This window comes from Periplaneta americana, chromosome 11, assembly GCF_040183065.1.
Source record: "Periplaneta americana isolate PAMFEO1 chromosome 11, P.americana_PAMFEO1_priV1, whole genome shotgun sequence".
Lineage (NCBI taxonomy): Eukaryota > Metazoa > Arthropoda > Insecta > Blattodea > Blattidae > Periplaneta > Periplaneta americana.
The window spans coordinates 9435001-9447952 of record NC_091127.1 but is presented as its reverse complement, the minus strand read 5'-3'; the positions used below and the strand labels follow the sequence as shown (position 1 = coordinate 9447952).

General features: G+C 37.5%; 1 protein-coding gene across 3 annotated transcripts in view; it reads right to left on the bottom strand.

Moving 5' to 3' along the window:
• sdk (sidekick cell adhesion molecule) overlaps positions 1-12952 on the bottom strand; it is a 460070-nt gene that overhangs the window by 133220 nt on the left and 313898 nt on the right. The window lies entirely within an intron of this gene.

Here is a 12952-nt window from a genome sequence, read left to right as displayed (position 1 = left end):
ACCTACAGTACAGTAGTTATACAGGTACAGTTATCGGAAGTGTTAAGTTGTGTTTTTCAAGATGCTTTATAAATTTTCGACTACAGAATACGCCGATATTGTGTATGTTTGTGGTTTGTGCGATGGAAGTTCCTTGCGTGCTGTCGCTGAATATGAACGACGCTTTCCGAACAGAAGGGTACCATATCGAAGAGTATTTACTGTCTATGGGGTTGGATGAAAGACTTGGTATAGCAAAGGAAGGGGGAAACGGGAGAGACGCTAATCGACCGTATTTTGGATGCGGGATAAAGAACAGTTACGAGCAACTCTCCGAGCGATGAGCGCGATTCACGCCCGAGCGCAACAGTGCATTGAAGCAGAAGGAGGTACCTTTGAAAATGTGCGAAAACATCGACCCCGACGTCTAGAATATTAGGTATGTATGCATACGTGAATATAAACTTTAAATTTGTCCGTTATCTGTCTCTAAATGCGAGTTAGTACAATGGAATCTTAGAAGTTTTTGTGAAATCAAAGAGCCATATCTCCGTAACCGTTCATATGAACTTTTTGATTCAGAATGACTTCAGAATTCACATCCTAAATTTTTTACTTTCCTCGTGAATCACCCTGTAGTTAAATGCACAATAGCAAGATATTGGTATCAAGCGGGTCGTGGTTGTATTCTAGGAAGAATCTGTTTAAGAGAGATAAAAATACATAGATCCATAGCTTGTTTTCTTTGGTAAGTAATGCTAGGAGTCCCGTGTTGTAGATTTACTACATGTAAAATAATTCCGTTCCCGAATGAAAAGACTCTTACGTAAAACTGATCGGCCATTACTCATTCACATTCAAATTTGAAGATAGCATAGTGGGATATTATCAGTACACTAATGCAATACATACAATAGTATGCAGCCATAAAATCATCCCTCGTCTAAGAATCTCGCAGATGACTATGACAATTTTCATTTGTTTTTAATTCAGATAACTAGGCCTATAAAAAAAGAAAACAACATCATTAAATAATTACAATTATAAATTTTTTATATCGATTTAATGCCAACCATACCAGATATTATATTTCTGGGATTTCTATTACATAGAATTGAGTCAGCAAAATAGCGGAAACTCGATTGTTTGACAAAATATCACATACAAAGTTCAAAACTAGCATTTTCTATGAACAGGTTTGCCAGCATTTCATAAAGCTGCTTCATCACCGAGACGGAACTGCATAGTACATTGTGCAACAGATACAAAAACTCAAGAAAAGCAGACTCGAACAGGTCAGCAAACAGTTGAACATCGACACAGTACAGCAAGTCACAGGTGACCGGCGAGATCCGCCATTACTGTTCCGTTTCTCAAAAGGAAATTCAGGACTTCAGGGAGGTGTGCAAAAATAATATCCCCAAATGAAAACTTAACAAAGAAGTGGAACTGATGGTTTCAATGCTGCCGACTCTGTAGTTAAATAAATCTGTGAGAATAAGACAGCACGACATCAGTTTACGCCAAGTAACGCGTTTATCAACAGTAATCTCACGAGAAGTTTTGATTTATTTAGAGAAAATCAAAATTCAAGTGAGATTTAATTGACTATTACATAATTAGAAGAAAGTATATAAAGATTACAAGAAATAAAATTCTCTATTACAATAAAATATTAATTGACTTACTGAAATTCTATTTCACTAATGTTAGCTTCACCAAAACGTTTGAACGGAGCCGCCATTTTCAGTTGACTGTCTATGCTGTAAACAAATGACGATCGCAAAGCATGTTTTATAGTACCGTAAATAATTTTCAGTTCGAAATGTTGGCAAACAAAGAAACAAACGGTAGCGAGACGATAAAAAAAAAGGAGAAAGTATATAAAGATTACAAGAAATAAAGTACTCTAATGCAAAAAAAATAGATATTAATTGACTTACTAAAATTCTATTTCACTAACGTTACCTTCACCAAAATGTTTGAACGAAGGCGCCATTTTCAGTCGACTATCTACGCGGGAAACAAATTACGGTCGCAAAGCATGTTTTATAGTAGTACCGTAAAGAATTTGTAGTTTGAAATGTTGGTAAACAAAGAAACAATAATGCTAGGGTATTGATAAAAACACACAAATGCTAGGGAAACTATAAAATTGTGCGATAAGCAGCCATGATTGGTCGAGAGACGTCCTTTCGTAACTTACCGTTCTATTGGTCAAAAGTAGTATGACGTAGTAAAAGTGTAATAGTCATAGTAAGTTATATAATCTGTGGAATGTTCGTACTGAATACAATGGGAATATAGCTACATTTTACATTTTTGGCTATGATATCCACACTTAACTTTTTTTAAATTTATTTTTATTTGGTATTTTTCATTTATATCCATATCTGTGTCTTTTATTTAGGTAGTATCTATTTGTTTGTTTTTTTTTTTTTTCCATTTTCAATTTTTAATTTGTAATTACACTTCTTGTATTTTGCATTTGTTTCTTTTGTATCTCTTTTTTCATGTTATATGCAATTCTGTGTTTTTTTTTAACAAATCTGTACTGTCTATTGTAATTGGGACTTTGCCCTGTTATAGAAATAAATAAATAAATATATATATATATATATATATATATATATATATATATATATATAAATAAATAAATATCATGCAAAATTAATATGATGCAATTATTTCCCGTTGGATAGACCTATATAGATATAATTATTTTCAACTGATTTTATATGAAATATTAGACTTCTTCACAAAAGAATAAAGACTTTCTCAGAGAATGAATTATTATTTTATTGGGTTATTTTACGACGCTGTATCAACATCTAGGTTATTTAGCGTCTGAATGAAATGAAGGTGATAATGCCGGGGTGCAGCACCGAAAGTTACCCAGCATTTGCTCGTGTTGGGTTGAGGGAAAACCCCGGAAAAACCTCAACCAGGTAACTTGCCCCGACCGGGATTCGAACCTGGGCCACCTGGTTTCGGGGCCAGACGCGCTGACCGTTACTCCACAGGTGTGGACGAAATGAATTATCTATCATGTAGCCTACAGAATGTTTTCTGTTTTCTTTTCGGTTGAGATTTTCCTCTAGGATCTTACCGCCTTTAGTCATAGCAGTATCATCTTATAATTCCAAGCATCTGCAGCGAAAAGATGACACGGAAAAGGAAGTATAGCGACAATATCTGCTCCAACATTGACTCTGACAATGTCAAATTCCACTTGGTACTAACAAGGAGCTGAACTCAGGTCTCATGCTTGGAAGAAGAAGAAAGAAGAGTCATAAAGTAGTTCACGTAACGGTCCGACACCAGCTTAATTGGTGAAGCTTAAAATCAAGGTGTACAATTTAAATATGAGTGGCAATTTTTTATGCAGGAATAGAGTAGGCCTAAACGTGGTTTGGTCGAGAAGCTATGCAACTAGAAAAGGCTGTCTGATACGCAAACAACACAGTCGTCTGATGTTACCTGGAGCTTGACTGAGCTGGGCTGTGCATTTCCTGTGCGACAGTAAAGGGAATAAATAATTACTCCAAGTTCAGTTAAAATTCTTGTAAACGCAATCCTGTTGGTTTGTATACGCTCTGCTGACGACAACGGACGGCGCACAACCACCTGCACCGACGAGAGTTCTTACTCCAACCACTCGACTGGATCGCAAACAAGAGTAACTGGTTCAGTCATATTTCATGCTGACAGCATAGGAACTTTCTTGAATATTCTTTTGCTTCCTTACTTTGAACGTGCAGCTCTCGAAGAACGCTGGTCTAAGTCCATAATTCATTTAGATATACTGGGTGTTCATTTCAAAGTGTGTCATGACGTCACTGTTGTTGAGTCACCGATTTGAAGCGAGTTTCACCTTATATGTCAGAGAAGTTGCCTATTATTCAAGGCGTTCAATCTGAACTTGAGAACGTGTACGGTATAACTTGAACATCGCAGCAACAGATGGCGGTCTGTGTGCTACCATAACCTCTTTCGAACAGTGTTTAGCGCGGACAAGTCGTACGGAGGGTATTTGTTATCATCTGTTGCGTACGGCAACATTCCACAACACAAATCAAATGCTCCGTGTCCATGTTGACCGTCGAAATTAATGTCAACAAATACGTAAGTAATCGTCTTAACCCTCTCCCCGTATCCCGATAGTACGTGTTTCCAAACAGTTCACATTCCTGCCACTACTGGCGTTACCGTACGTATCGGTACGTACTCTTCAGAATGAACGCCGTACTTGCTAGGCAACTTCTCTGCCTCATAGGTGATACGCCTCTGCGGAAGTGTAGGAAGATTGAATTTTCTAGGCTCATCGGTTAGCCACATGACGGCATACAGCGAGCCATGACACAATTTGAACTGAACACCCAGTATTCGAATTGTCACATAGCGGGACTCCAATGCCGTGTAGTCAGCATGGACCTCTACGTATAATCCGATAAAAAAATAACAGAGGATTTAAAAAAATTCCTATGATTTATTGCGTGTACGTCTATGCAGCAATGGAGATAATGGAATTAGGAAAATAAAAACAATTTGCTGTAAGATTTAAGTGTGTCCAACAATGGAATGAAAATACATAACTTATGAGCAGAGACCGGAAGTTTAGGGATTATGAATCATTAAAATAGGCAGGCAAAAAGGCATCATAAACAGCTAAAATAGGCAGGCAAAAAAGCATTATAAATAGCTAATATAGCCTATGCAATAAAAGACAATTACAAAAACCTTGCACTATACCCACAACCTTGCACTTTCCACAAAGGGATTTCGGCAGCAAGAAAAGCTTTACATAAGTCGAATGCAAATTGAGATTTTCCACTCGATGTTGCAATTACTGTTGGAAGCAAAGAAATCTTCTTCCCAGTAGTCTTGGAAAGTGTATTTTTGTGTTTGGTTGTACTGATATGTTGCGATATGAAATATTTAGCTAGCTATAACAACGTCGCAATGAAAACTGAAAGAAAAATAACCGTTAAAAATAAAGTTAGACCCGCACTCATTGTTGCCTTGTCAAATAAACACAAGCGATAATTAAAACGCTTATTGTTATACATTTTTGCAAAGAGAATATGAACTGATTGAAAGACAATAATATACATTCGGTGAAGTCACTTTCATTGTAGCGGTTATAGAATTAAATTAAAATATACCTGTAGGTAATTTTTAATAATAAATTAATAAATAGTAGATAAATAATAAAATAAAGGCAAAAAAGCATTTATTTTGTAAATTAGGCATTTATATTTAAAAAAGGCAGAAAAGGGCAACATAAAACTGTGACGTTTCAATCACAAAAGTATATTTCGTACAGATTTACTTTCAAAATGAAGATAGATTTAACACATTTAAAAAGGCATTCTGCCAAAATTCCTGTCTCTGATGATGAGTAACAGTCAATCCTCCAATAATAATAATAATAATAATAATAATAATAATAATAATAATAATAATAATAATAATAATAATAATATAATAATAATAATAATAATAATAATAATAATAATAATAATAATATTCAATTCAAGGTTTGGTCCTTAGGGCTTGATCCATTCCGAGATTCAAAATAATGATGAGCGATAGTCGACAGTACTATCGATAGTTATAACTTCAACTATCGAATCTATCGATAGTTCAGGCGATTATTGATAGTATCGAAAAAGGGGAGATAATTCTTAATATTACAAGCAGGGCGCGGATTTTGATGACCCAAAAAGAAAAACTTTGACTGCCTCCGTGGTCTGTTGGTTAGCATGCTGGCTTCCAGATCAGGAGGTCCCGGCTTCGATTCCTGGGTTCAGCTCTCGGTGAATTTTTCTTGAAGAAGAAGAATTCCCTGGGTGTCTAGAGTCTGGAAATTTTTATGTGAGTGTGCCGGGTTAATATTAATTAACCAATCATCATAAATATAAAAATACATCAGGACTGTCGCTGGGCAGTAACCTGAACACACGTTTCAGCGTCACATTGTTGACAAGTAACTCCATCTGTTAACACAACCATAAAGCATCTAATAAATGCTATAGAGTTACCAACAACGAAAAAAAAAACCTGTAACAATGATCTATAAAATAATCCAAAAAATGTTAGAAAATTATCTAAAATGCTGAAAAAATGACCTAAAAATAAACAATCCTATACTTTAGTAAAAATCCTAGTTCAAATATTAAAAGCTCTCCTCTCCATTGCAATAGATGACAGTGTACATCCGAAGATTCTGGAATGTGAACGACCGGCGAGGACTGTTAAACATTGAGAAGCTTCTTTCCACATCCGCGCTGACCTCAGGAGCATACTTGAAGAGTGACAGATCACTGGGTGTTAATTCTTCTTGTATCTGCGCTGTTTTAAATACATACTAGGTTCAAAAAGTTCCCGGAATTTGCTAGTATCACAGAAACAACGTACCCTAATCACTATTCTACAGCATTCCCTTCAAAATAGTTGCCTTTCGCAACAACACACTTTTGCCAACGCGTGTAGAGTTCATGGAAGCAGGCCTGGAAGCCATTTTGTGAAACCCGTCTTAGTGCTCTCGTCGCGTTTGCGATAACCTCTTCAGCATTGAATCTCCGTCCTTTCAGATGACTTTTCAGACGGGGAAACAGAAAGTAATCAGGTGGTGAGACATCAGGAGAGTATGGTGGGTGATCCAAAGCAGTTATGTTGTGCCTGGCAAGAAAATTCTTTACAATAATTGCGAGATGAGCAGGTGCATTGTCATGCATAAGGAACCAGTTGTTTTCTACCCACTTTTCTGGACGTTTCCTTCTCACTGCGTCCCGGAGGCGACGGAGGATTTCTACGTATAATTCTTTCGTTACAGTACGACCTTCTGGAATGAACTCATGGTGGATGAGACCCTGAGAGTCGAAGAAAACTTCCAACATAACTTTGCCTTTGGAAGTGTCCCTAGGAAATTTTTGCTTCCGAGGAGATGTTTTCGATTTCCACTCAGATGACTGTCGTTTAGGGGCTGGGCCGTACAAGTAGCACCAAGTTTCATCACCAGCAATAATTTTGTTTAAGAAATCACTATCTTCATCAGCCATACTGATCATGTCCCCAGCAAGAGTCATTCTTGTTTCTTTCTGTTCTGCCGACAACATTTTCGGAACTAACTTCTGAGACACGTAATGCATGTTGAGATGCTTGTGAAGAACATTGTGTACACTTCCGACTGATATTCCAACCTCTGCTGCTACCTCTTTTATGGTTTTACGTCGGTCGTCCCTCGCAACATTACGCACACGCTGAGCGATTGCTTCATTTGTTGCAGTTGTTGGTCGGCCGCTGCGTACGTCATCTTTGATGCTATCGCGGCAACCAGAAAAGCGTTTATGCCAGGCATACACTTGAGTTTTTTGCATTGCTGCTTCGCCATATGCTTCTTCCAACAATCTTAATGTCTCTGCAGGAGTTTTGTGTAACAAAACACAGAACTTGATGTTTGTACTTTGCTCTGTGAACATAATTACAAAATGCGACGAACAAACAAAACACTATGATAAACAATTGCCTACAACTCAAAACCAACAATCGCCATTATCAACAAACTTGAAGGAAATGACATCATGAATGTTACCAACAAAACAAATGTATAATATCCCTTGTTATATATTAATACGAAATATGGTAGTAAAATTCCGGGAACTTTTTGAACCCAGTAGTATTTCTCCTGAGAGGACTTTAACGATTGTGCGCAAAGTTTTATATCCTGGATTTTTTTTTAACACAATTCCTTTGTTTGGAAGGCAGAGCGTACTACAACTCAGCCGAGAGCTTCACCTCCTATTCTATTTCTCTTCTTCCTTTTAACATCACTTACTAACGAGAAAATCCTTTCAGATTTTGCATTTGAATGGGGTAGTGTCAGTACTAATTTTACGACTTTTCCTATATTGGGAAAATTTAGTTCATCACTGAAGTATTTAGCTTCAATTTCTAAAAACTCACCTTAAAATTTAAAAATGACCAAAAAATGCCCTCAAATGACGGTGAAATGAGTCCGGGATCCAGCACCGAAAGTTACCCAGCAGCACATCTTGCTGTTACTACAGTCTACACATTGAAAGACACTCTTTCAGCTTTCCCAATGACGGGACTGCCTCATTGGACAAAGCATAATAAACATATTGAGTGAAAAGAAAAACAGATCACAAAAGAGAAAGGAGGGGAACGAACAAAAGGGAAAATTAAGTACAGGAAAGATAATAGCATGCATATAACAGGCCTAAAACATAGTAAACAAACAGATTAGATATTCGAGCAAAATTCTCCCTTTTTAGGAAACAAAGTACAGGTGGTATTTTAAAATGGCAAGTGATCCTCTGATAGCGGCAAGGGAAACATCACGAATGAAGTCGTTGTTCAGCTGGAACTTTTTGCAGAAACTGACAAAGAGGCGAGGTATTGTGCCCCTAGCGCTAACCATTAGCCCAACTACTTCAATGGAGGTGAGGTGATATTTCTCCAAATAGAATGGAACTGTGGGCTCATAAATTCTGCATTTTTCTGAGTGGATTTCAGCGGGATGTTGTGACGAAGCTTGAGTTGTTGAGGGTATTAGGCAGGGGCGATTTCTCAGGGCATGCTATGCTTGCTGCGCAAGCCCAATATTTTCGTAGAATGTGTATTTCTCAAAATGGGATTACGTACATTAAAATTTCTTTTGATTTTTCTAATAATGTCTAGGCATAATACCATCCGCAGGTTGCGCACCGCAAGATCGCAACGCTTGCTCGTTTCTCGGAGCTACAGGAAAGACGTAGAAACAGCGAGAATATGATGCGCGCGCAAGTGCCTTCCTCCTAATCCGTGCCAGTCGCACACGCTTCTGTCATATGCTGTATGAAGCTCTCGTCCGAGAGCTATACCAGAGACTATATTTAACGTTACACAGATAGCAGCAGTGTTGCCGCCAATTCAGCGGTTTTCCCGCTAGAGCTAGCGTTTTTCGGCGTTAGTTTAGCGGGTAAAATTTATGAAACTTGTATTGCTGATGTAAGGATTTAGCGGGTATTTTTAGCACTCACAGCGGCAAAATAATATAATTTTACATTGACAATATAGCAATTTAGCGGTTTCTGCAATGCTTCACAGCGGATGTTTAAGAATCGAGTTGGCAACACTGATTGGCAGCAGTTTTTGCCAGTGAATGTGCTGTGATTTGCGAGTGTAATGTAATTTTATGAGCGGAATGGATATGTTAGCTGCTGCATGTATTATTAGTTCTTAAACGTTAATTTGAAGTGTTGCAATGAGTTCTGAAATGTGTGTTATTGAAACTTCATTATCAAATCCATTTTCCCGGAGGACTATTCAAGAGAAGACCGACATTATAAAGAACGGCAGACCATGTCCAGGGCTTCCAGATTTAAAAAGACAGCATAAGGAGAAAAATAGAGAATATGTGCGCTCGTTCAGTACATCTCAATACAACAATACGCATTGGTTGGCAGGATCGAAAAAACTGAATAAACTGTTTTGTTGGCCGTGTTTGTTATTTTCTACAGATAACGGTGTATGGTGTAAAAGTGCTTTGACAGTTTAAATACTCTAACATTGTCTATTACAAGACACGAAAAGTCTGCAAGCCAGATGAATTATATCCTCCCATCTTCCCCTATCAATAAAAGAGCAAGCCTAACTTTCGTGACCAGCATTCGCCCCTGGTATTAGGAACAATAGACTGTGCCAGTACTATTTCGCATTGTCTGTAATGAGGTGATAGTAGCGATCCTAGTGGTTAACAACTATCTATGGATGCATATTCCCTATGTATTGAGCTTCGTGACTGTATATACTAGACTGTGCTGTTACTTAATTACCATTATAGAGCAGTTTTTCGAAGGCTTTGGAATAATACTCTAAATTTTCAATGCAAAATATACTTGTATTGTATTTGTAATTTTAAAAATATAAACATGCAAAAAATGTTGTAGGTATAATACACGTTTGTGAAGTGCATTACAAAATCTCGGAAATTGAAAAATTCGCTCTGCTCGTTTTTCAGACTTTCCCTCGATTTTGTAAAAAGCATTTCCCAACCTTGTATCGTAATATACAATTATTTTTGGCTTCTCAGACTGACCTTAGAATCCGTCCACCAACCAGCGCACCTCTCAAGTCGTGTCATTAAAGCATCGTGGTAAGCTTGAGTATGTGACGCTGGTATGCCAAAGCTCGTAACTGTTCCTCACTCCAGGCCACGCAAGTGGTGATTAACATAGCCACAAGGGTCGTAGTCAATTTAACCACTTCTAAGGTCAAAATTAATAATGCAATAAATTACTGATAGCACTCTGTCAACTGCAATTAGAAATATGGTCCGCACAATTCCGTTATCATAATAGAATACATATTATATTACGTGTAATGCTTTTCCAGTTCTGTAGCATTCGACTAACATATATCAGACTTCCCAGCCGCCACGGTGCGGTGATCTAGTGTCTAGAGCGCTGGACTTATAATCCTCTGGACTCAGGTTCGATTCCCGGGCATGTCTCGGATTTATAACTTCTGTTCGGCAAGACCAGCTAACACAGGACTTTTCGCCGGGAGCTCCGGTTTCCTTGTGGAATCCCAACAAATCTCAATCACCTCATCGCGGATGTAGCGTAGACCAGCCTCCTACGTCGCACCCTGGGCAACGACTCCGTCGGTAAATTGGTCTATAGAACTAGTTTCATATGGGTGAATGACGAAAAACCAAGTACCCAGCATTAGCATCATATATATGTATGTATGTATGTATGTATGTATGTATGTATGTATATGTGTGTGTATATATATATATATATATATATATATATATATATATATATATATATATATATATAGGAGGAGCTTGGTATCAAAGTTGGACAACTCCATTTTTGCTTTTTTTTACAAGAGAGGCGAAAAACTAAATCCTTGGAAACCAACGTCACCGTTATACGTACATTTTTTTAAACATTGACATGGGTCATAGAAACATTTTTCAGTCTCAAAATGTGATTAAAATTAATATTCAGGTCGAAATTTAAGTTTAAGAAGTTGAGTTGTCCATCTCTGAAACTAAGTCATGGAGTTATCTGTTTTTGAAACCAAATGGAGCTATATTTAAGGTGAAATTGTCTACTTTTGAATGTTGCCAGACTAAATACATTTTAATATTAGATCATATTAATCTACTAATTACCACATAATGTTTGAGAGGTCCAGGAGGAAAATATATTCTTTCACAACCGAACCATTTAGAAAACACCTCCAAACACAATGATGACATGTGGTAAATATGTAAAAGAGCAAGACATTCTTATTATTAATACAGTACTATATAATCATTACTTATTTATGGCTTTTAAGGAACCCGTAGGTTCATAGCCGCCCTCACATAAGCCCGCCATTGGTCCCTATCCTGAGCAAGATTAATCCATAATCCAGTCTCTACAATCATATCCCACCTGCCTCAAATCCATTTTAATATTATCTTCCCATCTACGTCTCGGCCTCCCCAAATGTCTTTTTCCCTCCAATCTCCCAACTCTGCCCATCTCAAACGTCTGGATTTAATGTTCCTAATTATGTCAGGTGAAGAATACAATGCGTGCAGTTCTGTGTTGTGTAACTTTCTCCATTCTCATGTAACTTCATCCCTCTTAGGCTCAAATACTATATGACGATGATGATGATGATGGTAATAATAATAATAATAATAATAATAATAATAATAATAATAATAATAATAATAAGTCCCGCGCCGTGGCGTCGCGGTCTAAGGCATCCCGCCTAGGACTCGCGTTAAGGAATGAGCACTGGTTCGAGCCTTCATGAGGAAAGAAATTTTATAATGAAATTTCGGCCAGTGTATTGGGTCGATGCATCGTGATACACTTGGGGAGCTACGATAGGTAGCGAAAATCCGTTTTCACAAACCAGCTATGACGGCTGGGGGGATCATCGTGCTAACCACACGATACCTCCATTCTAGTTGGATGATCGTCCACCTCTGCTTCGGCATGTGGACGTGAGGCGAGCAGCCGGCTGGTCGGTCTTGGTCCTGTAAAGGGCTGTAAAGCCATTGACTTAATAATAATAATAATAATAATAATAATAATAATAATAATAATAATAATAATAATAATAATAACAGACTAATAATAATAAATAATTTTGCCTAGTTCCTTTTAAAACTGTAACAAAATTTAAAAAAAAGTAAATACATAAACTACTAATTTTACCATAATTACAAATAAATAACAATTTAATAAAAACTCCAATAAGATAATGAAATAAAAATAAATAAAGAGTTAATAAAATTGAGGTATTGTACGAGAAGGTATATATCAAGGATTACATACTACCACTACTAATAGTATTATTATTATTATTATTATTATTATTATTATTATTATTATTATTCCGGGGTTCGATCCCCGGTGGTGACAGGATTTTTTCTCGTTGCCAAACTTTCAGAACGGCCCCGAGGTTCACTCAGCCTCCTATAAAATTGAGTTCCGGGTCTTTCCCGGGGGCAAAAGGCGGTCAGAGCGTGGTGCCGACCACACCACCTCATTCTAGTGCCGAGGTCATGGAAAGCATGGGGCTCTACCTCCATGCCCCCCAAGTGCCTTCATGGCATGTTACGGGGATACCTTTACCTTTATTATTATTATTATTATTATTATTATTATTATTATTATTATTATTATTATAACAGTATTTCAGTACATGGCACTGTGACTTTACCCTCTTTGGTGATATCTGGTATTAGTTGGCAACACTGAAGACACGGACAAATTAGTCTTTTAGGAACTACTCTTACGTGATCCTCACGGCCGAGGTTGGTTAAAATATGTGTCTTCCACCGTGGCGACCCGGGTTTGATCCCGTCTGCGTTATGAGAGAATTTTTGGTGGACAAAGCGGACGCGAGGGTATTTTGTCGGGGTTCTTCCGTTTCCCCTCATCATTTCACC